Source organism: Microplitis demolitor, chromosome 6, assembly GCF_026212275.2.
Source record: "Microplitis demolitor isolate Queensland-Clemson2020A chromosome 6, iyMicDemo2.1a, whole genome shotgun sequence".
Classification (NCBI taxonomy): domain Eukaryota; kingdom Metazoa; phylum Arthropoda; class Insecta; order Hymenoptera; family Braconidae; genus Microplitis; species Microplitis demolitor.
Genome location: NC_068550.1, coordinates 8,306,677 through 8,311,296, shown reverse-complemented (window position 1 = coordinate 8,311,296; position 4,620 = coordinate 8,306,677). Strand labels below are relative to the sequence as shown.

Genomic DNA, 4,620 nt, shown 5'->3' with positions numbered 1-4,620 from the left:
CCCATAAGCGTTAATTTAGGCGCCTTAACTTCACGTTTGGTTCATCCCACAGCGCCAGTTCTGCTTACCAAAAATGGCCCACTTGGCACTTTGATCCGAAATCTCATGGCTTCATAATTTAAGCAAGCCAGAGATCTCACCCATTTAAAGTTTGAGAATAGGTTGAGATCGTTTCGATCCCAAGACCTCTAATCATTCGCTTTACCAGATGAGACTCAAAATTATAAATGCCAGCTATCCTGAGGGAAACTTCGGAGGGAACCAGCTACTAGATGGTTCGATTAGTCTTTCGCCCCTATACCCAGTTCAGACGATCGATTTGCACGTCAGAATCGCTACGGACCTCCATCAGGGTTTCCCCTGACTTCATCCTGACCAGGCATAGTTCACCATCTTTCGGGTCCCAACGTGTACGCTCTAGGTACGCCCTTTCTCAATGAGAATAGAACGTCCTGAGAATGCGGGATTACATCGTAACGTAACCCATCTTCTCTCAATTGTCTTAAGACAATCTATACTTTCATTACGCCTTTAGGTTTGGTTTATATAAATATATCCCAATGACTCGCGTACATGTTAGACTCCTTGGTCCGTGTTTCAAGACGGGTCCTGTAAGTACCCAAAGCAGTAGCATCGCTAACCGGTAAATAAGCCAGTTAAAGACATTACACAGCTAACAGCAGACTTTTCCCAGCGACGGCATTAAATCCGCACTACCAGGAGAAAATCACGCTTGCGGTAAGTCTAACGCAAATAATTGCGGCTCAATACCATTTGTATACTGTCAAACAGTTTATCAGGACACCAAAGGTCTTCAGTATAATCAAATACTAAAGGCTACCAATTGAGCCATAGATAAACATCCAACAGGTTGCGACGTTCTACTAGAGGAGAAGTGCACGCCGACGAATTTAGCAAAAATAATACAAGCAAGTATAATCTAGTGACCACAAGGATTCTATTATCACATCATAGCTTGCATTAATACTAAAAACGCTGACGATGAATCTCCTCATTCGATCTTTTGGGTTTCACAGGTTTACCCCTGAACGGTTTCACGTACTCTTGAACTCTCTCTTCAAAGTTCTTTTCAACTTTCCCTCACGGTACTTGTTCGCTATCGGTCTCGTAACAATATTTAGCCTTAGATGGAGTTTACCACCCACTTAGAGCTGCACTCTCAAGCAACCCGACTCTAAGGAGAGAATCACCCGAAACAATTTCCAGTCACTACGGGCCTGGCACCCTCTATGGGTAAATGGCCCCATTCAAGATGGACTTGGACATGATAATAAATCTCGGGTTAAATGATTCCTCCTAAACACTACATCTCCTAATGGCATAACCATAGGATTTAGTGCTGGGCTAATTCCTGTTCACTCGCCGTTACTAAGGAAATCCTTGTTAGTTTCTTTTCCTCCGCTTATTAATATGCTTAAATTCAGCGGGTAGTCTCACTTAATCTGAGGTCGTCATTTTGAATTAAAATACCAGTGATCTAAAAAGTAACAACTGTTTACGGTCTATAAAATGAATATAATTCGTAAACTCGAAAATCAGTTGTACCATAATATTATAACAATTCACTGATTCAAGTAAAAATAATATTTTCAAACGACATTATCGTATTTTATAATCAAACATTAATAATGAACGTTCAATGTATATAATCTCGCTAGTACATTCAATGTAAGCAGTTTTTATATAATAAACGACCCTCAGCCAAGTGTGGTCCGGGAATTGGATCCGTGGACCGCAATGTGCGTTCGAAGTGTCGATGTTCATGTGTCCTGCAGTTCACAAGTTGACGCGCAATTAGCTGCGTTCTTCATCGATTTACGAGCCAAGTGATCCACCGTTCAGGATAATCATCTTTTTTAGAAAATATTTAAATTTTCTTTTTATGCGTGTTAGCTTAATTTTTATACATTGACAAAATGTCTTTTACATTAGAAACATATTATCCTATTCTAATATAAAATTGCCATCTATACATCAGATGTATATGGCAACGGAACTTTGTAAATATAATTCAGTCATGGCGTATATTCATTTAAAAACCTCATCGATACAATATATGCACAAGACATTTAGAGTATAGACTAGTATAGGTTACCATGACTATGTGATACAAATATAATCGAACACAAAGTTTCTCAAGATACTCAAAAGTATTCATTCAATTTACTTTTTATATTGCGTGTGTTGACACTTTTGAAAGTAATATTTATATATATATATATTACAGATACAAAATTTTGTATTGTATATTATACGTTAATGATCCTTCCGCAGGTTCACCTACGGAAACCTTGTTACGACTTTTACTTCCTCTAAATAATCAAGTTTGGTCATCTTTCCAACAACATCGGCAATGCCGAAACATTGCCGCGCATCAGTCCGAAGACCTCACTAAATCATTCAATCGGTAGTAGCGACGGGCGGTGTGTACAAAGGGCAGGGACGTAATCAACACGAGCTTATGACTCGTGCTTACTGGGAATTCCTCGTTCATGGGGAATAATTGCAAGCCCCAATCCCTAGCACGAAAGAGGTTCAGCGGGTTACCCGGGCCTTTCGGCCAGGGAAGACACGTTGATTCTTTCAGTGTAGCGCGCGTGCGGCCCAGAACATCTAAGGGCATCACAGACCTGTTATTGCTCAATCTCGTGCGGCTAGAAGCCGCCTGTCCCTCTAAGAAGATATTTATTTACGTTGGTAGTAAAAATCACTTGATCCGAAAATCAAGTAAATCTTTCAAGATACCAAAAACGCCTATTTAGCAGGCTAGAGTCTCGTTCGTTATCGGAATTAACCAGACAAATCGCTCCACCAACTAAGAACGGCCATGCACCACCACCCACCGAATCAAGAAAGAGCTATCAATCTGTCAATCCTTCCGGTGTCCGGGCCTGGTGAGGTTTCCCGTGTTGAGTCAAATTAAGCCGCAGGCTCCACTCCTGGTGGTGCCCTTCCGTCAATTCCTTTAAGTTTCAGCTTTGCAACCATACTTCCCCCGGAACCCAAAAGCTTTGGTTTCCCGGAAGCTGCCCGCCGAGTCATCGGAGGAACATCGGCGGATCGCTAGCTGGCATCGTTTATGGTTAGAACTAGGGCGGTATCTGATCGCCTTCGAACCTCTAACTTTCGTTCTTGATTAATGAAAACATTTTTGGCAAATGCTTTCGCTTCTGTTCGTCTTGCGACGATCCAAGAATTTCACCTCTAACGTCGCAATACGAATGCCCCCATCTGTCCCTATTAATCATTACCTCGGTATTCCGAAAACCAACAAAATAGAACCGAGGTCCTATTCTATTATTCCATGCACACAGTATTCAGGCAAAATAAGCCTGCTTTAAGCACTCTAATTTGTTCAAAGTAAACGTACCGGCCTACCTCGACACTCAATTAAGAGCACCGCGATAGGATTAAATTGGACCGCCAAGTTTGACCTCAGCTAAATCCACCGGTAGGACGTTCCATAACATGTCAGTTAACACCGCGAGCGATGAACCAACAGTATGAAACACAGATTCAACTACGAGCTTTTTAACCGCAACAACTTTAATATACGCTATTGGAGCTGGAATTACCGCGGCTGCTGGCACCAGACTTGCCCTCCAATGGATCCTCATTAAAGGATTTAAAGTGTATTCATTCCGATTACGGGGCCTCGGATGAGTCCCGTATCGTTATTTTTCGTCACTACCTCCCCGTGCCGGGAGTGGGTAATTTGCGCGCCTGCTGCCTTCCTTGGATGTGGTAGCCGTTTCTCAGGCTCCCTCTCCGGAATCGAACCCTGATTCCCCGTTACCCGTTACAACCATGGTAGGCGCAGAACCTACCATCGACAGTTGATAAGGCAGACATTTGAAAGATTCGTCGTCGGTACTAGACCATACGATCAGCAGAAAGTTATTCAGAGTCACCAAAAGTAACGATGGACAAGCCACCGATTGGTTTTGATCTAATAAAAGCGTTCCTTCCATCTCTGGTTGGAACTCTGGTTTGCATGTATTAGCTCTAGAATTACCACAGTTATCCAAGTAAATGTGGGTACGATCTAAGGAACCATAACTGATTTAATGAGCCATTCGCGGTTTCACCTTAATACGGCATGTACTGAGACATGCATGGCTTAATCTTTGAGACAAGCATATGACTACTGGCAGGATCAACCAGGGAGCTTCATTATATGTTTTATAACATCAGAATAAACTCCTTTTTCACTTTATACATACATGATAGAGTTTTAGAAACTCTATCTGTCGTTAAAGTGGTGCTGTTCTTGTAAGCATTTGCTTCATACAACACTTGAATATTTTGAATCTACATTATATATTCACAAAATTGAATAATAACTTTTATTTTTCAAACATTCTCTCGTTTTTATTAATTTAACTCTCGCTAGATATTTTATAATCAAAGCGACTTGGTTCTATATATACACGTAAACGTGCTATTTTATTCTTGCTCGGATTCAAGTAAGTCGATACTCAGTTTCATATTTGTACACTATTTTTTAGTTATACATAATATTATATAAACGCCGTAGCGATTTACCACATAAAGAGTCATTCAGTCATAGACATCGACCCGTGGTACTGATGCGTTGAT

At 41.1% G+C, this 4,620-nt stretch overlaps 3 non-coding genes across 3 annotated transcripts in view; all 3 read right to left on the bottom strand.

Moving 5' to 3' along the window:
- Positions 1–1,472, bottom strand: part of LOC128668154 (large subunit ribosomal RNA) — a 3,926-nt gene extending 2,454 nt beyond the window's left edge. Inside the window, exon 1 of the ribosomal RNA XR_008403920.1 lies at positions 1–1,472. This exon is cut by the window's left edge and continues 2,454 nt beyond it. This is a non-coding gene — a ribosomal RNA (large subunit ribosomal RNA).
- Positions 1,473–1,712: 240 nt separating this feature from the next.
- LOC128668140 (5.8S ribosomal RNA) lies at positions 1,713–1,867 on the bottom strand. Its single transcript, XR_008403905.1, has one exon. It is a non-coding gene; the product is annotated as a 5.8S ribosomal RNA (ribosomal RNA).
- Positions 1,868–2,278: 411 nt separating this feature from the next.
- Positions 2,279–4,188, bottom strand: LOC128668148 (small subunit ribosomal RNA). The gene has a single exon (XR_008403915.1). It is a non-coding gene; the product is annotated as a small subunit ribosomal RNA (ribosomal RNA).
- Positions 4,189–4,620: the final 432 nt, after the last annotated feature.